Here is a 6,375-nt window from a genome sequence, read left to right as displayed (position 1 = left end):
TTTTTTTCCAATGGTTAACGTACCGCCTCAAATGCAACGTGTTCAAATTTCACATTTTCCCGGGCTCATTTACAATATTTAGGGGATTATGTGCATTTTCTAGGCATTAATGGACATAATTCAAATTCGAACAATCGGTGCATGAAAAGGTGCACAAGAATGGTCTGGAAAACCATGCTCGTGTTATATAGCACATTCTCATGCCTTTTACAAGGAATGGGCAGATATTTCAAGGAAATGTGTGGCAATAGTCAACCATAAACACGCCATTTACTCGGTTAACAACTATACAAAAAATGAAACACATGGTTGGAAAACATGACGCCTGGCTTGGTGCCATGGTATGGCCTCACCATACCCTGGTAAAAATTGGAGAATGTTTTCCTTATGTCGTGATGCGCGCCTTTCATAAATCGAACCATCACCGAGGAAGTTTCATGGCTTCAAGGGGAAAATCACCAAGGTTGAAGGGGGGTCCAAATTTCCTTTGTCCTTTGTCCACGAGTTTTTTCTACGATGAACATACAACCTGCAAATCACCGTGTTCAAATTTGGCACTTTTCTGAGTTCATTTGTCAGATTTAGGGGATTATGTGCATTTCCTAGCCATTAATGTGCATAATTCAAGTTCAAAAAATCAATGCATGGAAGGGTCCACAAGAACGGCCTAGAAAACCATGCTCGTGCCATTTAGTAAATTCTCATGCCTTTAACAAGGAATGGACAGATATTTCGATGAAATGTGTGGCAATAGTCAACCACAAATGTCTGTTTGTTGGGTTTTCAACTATAAAAAATGAAATAAATGCTTAAAAAACATGACGCCTGGCATGGTGCCATGGTATGACCTCACCATGCCTTGGTAAAAATTTGAGAAGGTTTGGCTTATGTTGTCATGCACGCCCTTCATAAATCGAACCATCACCGAGAAAGTTACGTGCTTTCGAAAGGGAAATCCTCAAGATTGAAGAGGAATCCAAATTTTCTTCATTCTTTGCCCTGTAGTTTTTTTCTACGACGAACATACACCCTGCAAATCATCATGTTCAAATTTGGCATTTTTCCGAGCTCATTTACCATATTTAGGGGATTATGTGCATTTTCTAGGCATTTAGCGCATATAAATCCAATCCGGCTACAGGTGCACGGGTGTGATGTGAGGGACGTGGATTGCCGTTCGATCGTGGCACATCCAACGGTGCACACGCGCGATCCCCGTGGCTGGGGTTCCGGCCAATCATAACGCAACACACAATAGGCTCAGCGCACACTGTTTCCGGAAGCGACAGAGATGAACCGTGTGTGATAATGAACGAGCAAAATTGTAAGGGAAGCCAAATTTCTGGTGTCATTTGTGGTTGAGCTCTTGAATACCACCGCACTGTATGGTTGCCCGGCTCCTCCACCCAGAGCTCTCTCCAGGCGTCGTCCATGGCACCGCGGCGCATAGTAACTCATAAGGAAGCGATGGCATCCCGCCGTGTCGTGTTCCTCGCTGCCCGCGACCGCGCACATGGTAAGGAAGCAATGGCATATCACCACGCCGAGTTCATCACTGTTGGCAGCCAGACAGTTAAATGCGCGGACTTTGAGGCTGCCATAGCCGAATGGGTGGTGCATCTAGAGGCGGCCAAAGCCGCAGAGAAGGAGCGGAAAATGCAGAAAGTAGTCAAGAAAAGAGAGTCCCGCCGCCGCACGAAAAAAGAGGCCGCACGCCGTGGTGAGGAGAGCTTGGCAGAGACCGAAACATGGTGGGCTGCTGCCTACAAGGCCGGGAAGGAGAACGCCGGCGTCTGGCCAGCATGCCCTGATGGCAGCATGTGAGAAGTAGTTTAACTTTATAGTATTAGAGCAAATTATCAGTAGTAGTTTAAGTTTGTAGTATTAACGTACAATGTCGGTAAGAGCATCCTTTGAGGGCTTTGACCTTTGATTAGCATGTGTGCACGTGTGCGTTTTTTTGCGTTAATCATTAGAACATCACAAAATACACGGTTTCTATGCCGTACCCGGCTGCGTTATTTGTGTTAATGACCCATAAGTCGGTTACCTGTGCGATATTTCCTAATAAACCAGGCATACCATTGACCTAAAAAATCAAGTACATGTGTACATTTCTTTGGAGACGGGATCTGCAAACTTTCTTTTTTCTTGCACACGAGTATTTTACGCGCTTCGTCTGTGTTGTGTGTTTCCCCCGCCCAAGTTTCAAATTTCGCACCGAAATTTTTATTAGGCGCGTGATTTCAGAATTTATTCCTCCAGCCACATCTCCTTCCCCTCAGTATCCCCCTCCCTCGTGCCTCCCCTACCGGCATCTCAAACCGCCGCCGCCGCAACCACAGCTTCAACCACATCTACATTCTGCTCAGATCCAGTCATGTAACCCACCGATCTCTATCACGTCCCCGACCTGATTGCTTAAATGGCGCCTGTGAAACATACTCATGCCTCTAAATCCCCCCGCCAGGAGCTGATGGCGGTCCATGGCACGATGGCTGCTGTGCGTGTTGCCCGGAGGAACACCTTGCCTCCGCCGCCGCCAACATGGTGCAGGCTATGGCCCAGATGAAGTCCCCCAGCGACTACCCCCCAGGACTTAACAGGTAAGATCTGACCAGCTAAATCTTACCAATACCACTTGCAACGGCTATGATTTGTACGATTGATGTATTAAGCATGTTCGTGCCTTGTTTATTTCAGTACTACACACTATGTGATGTTCAAATATTGCCGTGTCCAGCTCAATTTCACCAATACCAGCAACAAACTTACAATACATGACTCAGGATATCACTAGAGTTCTTTCCCCTTTGCTATTTTTAGTGGATGCTAACCATGTTGCACTTAACATGCCTGTCCATGTACTTACTAGGGTCATAATGGCCGATGATTTTGCTTGCCATCGAGGTGAGCTGCATCCCATGTCTTACAGTATTTCACATAATTTGTGCAATTGCAGTTTAACTTCTACCCATTTACTGGTTGCCTGTAGGTACACATGTCAGTGGCACTGATCCACGGTTCGACCCGGAGGAACAGCTCGCCTCTGTCGTCGCTGACTTTGGGCGAGCTCTGGCCAAGATGAAGTGCCACAGCAACTACCTCTCAGGACTTACCAAGTATGTACTCACCGGTTCAATCTTACCAATACCAGTTGCAATTAATGGATATGTTCTGTACGGTCGATGTATTAAGCATGTTCTAGTAAACATGCCTAACACGTTTTTGCTACTATCCCTACCTTTTTATAGACATCTGGGCCATTCTCTGCTTTGGCAGCACCTGCCTTGTGATGTTTAACTATGACAATTGCATTTTTATCAGTAACGGTTTCAGTGTCTATTTAAGCCTGTTGCAATTAACAGTTGAATCCATTTTTAAACAGTTGCATTTCAATGGCTACAAACTTACAAAACATGACTTAGGATGTTGTTAAGCCTATTGCAATTAACAGTTGTATCCATTTTTTAATCTGTCCATTTGCTACCATGCTACTCTCCACAATGAAGATATACTAGAGATGCTGCCCCATTTGCTATTTTTGGTGGATGCTAACCCTGTTGTACTTAACACGCTTGTCCATGTACTTACGCAGGGTCATAACGGTCGATGCTTTTGTTTACCGTCAAGGTTAGCTGCATCCCATGTCTTACAGTATTTCACATCATTTGTGCAATTGTAGTTTAACTTCTACCATTTACTGGTTGCCTGTAGGTACACAAGTCAGTGGCACTGATCCATGCTTCGACCCGGCGGAACAACTTGCATCCACCGCCGCTGACTTTGGGCGGGCTCTGGCCAAGATAAAGTGCCCCAGCAACTACCTCTCAGGACTTACCAAGTATGTACCCACTAGTTCAATCTTACCAATACCAGTTGCAATTAATAGCTATGTTTTGTAATGTCAATGTATTAAGCATGTTGTAGTAAACATGCCTAACACGTTTGAGCTATTTTCACTACCTTTTTATAGACAACTGGGCCATTATCTGCTCTGGCAGCACCTGCCCTGTGATATTTAACTCTGCCAATTGCATTTTTATCAGTACCGGTTTCAATGGACATTAAGCCTATTGCAATTAACAGTTGTATCCATTTTTAAGGAGTTGTATTTCACTGGCTACAAACTTACAAAACATGAATTAGGATGTTGTTAAGCATGTTGCAATTAACAGTTGTATCCATTTTTAATCCGTCCCTTTGCTACCATGCTACTCTTTCGAAATGAAGATATCACTACAGATGCTGCCGTTTTATTACCATTTGCTATTGTTGGTGGATGTTAACACTGTTGTAGTTAACATTGGCTTTCCATGTACTTACACATGGCTACAATGGGCGATGCTGTTGTTTGCCGTCGAGGTTAGCTGCATCCCATGTCTTATACATCATCTATTCCTAAATATAAGTATTTTTAGATATTCCAATATAGACTACATAAGGAGCAAAATGAGTGAATCTAGATTCTAATCTAAATATATCTATAATTCTATATACATCCGTATGTAGTTCATATTGAAATCTCAAAAAAAAATACTTGTACTTAGGAACATAGGTAGTTGTATTTTACATCATTTGTGCAATCTCAGTTTAGCTTCCAACATCTACTGGTTGCTTGTAGGTACATATATGAGGGGTACTGATCCACGCTTCAATCCCTTTTGCATATGGAGCAATGAGATATTCATGAACAAGCGTCAAGTGAGGAAACTAAGAAAGATTGTTAGGCGAAAGAAACAGGTGATTGGAATTAAGCTCTTTATTTACACTTTGTCGAAGACAATAGTGAACTTTAGGATGGTAAGTAATGTGTTGCCTTTCCCCCCTGCCCACAACAAGTTACTCTATTAGACCTCAGTATCTGATATTTTTCTCTTTTCAGTGGTTTCTGAAGCTATTTACTGATGATTACCTTGCAAACTACATGACCGGAGTTGAGGCAACTAAGGTTAAAGTATATAGTTCATGCTACCATGATAATGCTCTAGAAGTCTTCCTGAAGGTGGTGAAGGATGGGCGGGCGATCGTCACAAGGGGTTGGACAAAAGTGGTTCGTGCCTATGGCATGCAGGAAGGCACATTATGGGCATTCCGTTTCTTCAACACCATCGGCAGTCAAAATGATTTACACTTGTCTCTTCACCTTTACCGCCTTTAAATACCGCGGTTCATCATAGTTAATTGCTGCCTAATCCTGTAATTACTAAACATATTGTACTGGCAATTTTATTTATGGATTCGTTGTTGAACCATTGTGCTGAGAATTTGAATTGCATGTTTCGTATTTCAAAATTTCCTATTAGAATAATAAATTACAGGCAAAAATAAAAATAGAACAGACGGTCATGGACCTTTGCAAACGGTTCTAGCAGTAAAAGTGCTTGCGATGGATAGCCCAATGCCACACAGTTTTCTACATCAAATCGTGTGTGATGTAGTTAATGAAAGAAAACAGTTAACCAAGGCAGAGCGTGTGTGATAGTTACACCTTTCACACATGAGCGTATACATAAAAGTGTGTAGGATGTACATCCTAACGAAAACATTGTCCCTGGACTGTCTGTGTGGGTTGTACATAAGAACGAAAATGTATTCCTTGGATTGACTGTGTGTGATATACATAAGAATGGAAATGATTTTCTGGGATTCACCGTGTGGGATGTACATACCTACGGAAATGATTTCTGGGATTTACCATGTGGGATGTACATACCTACGGAAATGATTTCTGGGATTCACTGTGTGGGATGTACATACCTACGGAAATGATTGGGTTTTGATGCCTCGCCCAATCGCACACGGCCCCAGCCTGGGTCCCAGGAGGGCCTATGCCTGACGATTTCTGGATCGTGTGGCAAGGACACCCTATCGCACACACTCACTTGGCGACGGTTCCAAATGTCGTTGCGGAAAGGGGTAAAAAACCGTTTGTTTAGGACCGATGCGCACCAGTGATACCCGATAATTTACGTACAGAACACCGCAGTTCCATTGACCAAACAGGAAAAAGTTGTTTAAAAAGACACCCTTGGTAACTTATGTGAAAATAGCATGGTAATATACGAATAAGCACCACGGTAACATTTTTTACGAAGGGCAAAAGTTGTTGAAAAACATACTGTGGGAGTCCTGGATTAGGGGGTCTCCGGACAGCCGGACTATATCCTTTGGCCGGACTGTTGGACTATGAAGATGCAAGATTGAAGGCTTCGTCTCGTGTTCGGATGGGACTCTACTTGGCATGGAAGGCAAGCTAGGCAATACGGATATGTATATCTCCTCCTTTGTAATCGACCTTGTGTAACCCTTTTTTTGACAATTTAAAACAGCAGGAGAGGCTCCTACTGTTGCTTTATTATAAAGGAGGATATT

The sequence above is a fragment of the Triticum dicoccoides genome, chromosome 1A, assembly GCF_002162155.2.
Source record: "Triticum dicoccoides isolate Atlit2015 ecotype Zavitan chromosome 1A, WEW_v2.0, whole genome shotgun sequence".
NCBI lineage: Eukaryota > Viridiplantae > Streptophyta > Magnoliopsida > Poales > Poaceae > Triticum > Triticum dicoccoides.
The sequence above is the reverse complement of the archived record's forward strand: the minus strand, read 5'-3'. Positions refer to the sequence as shown.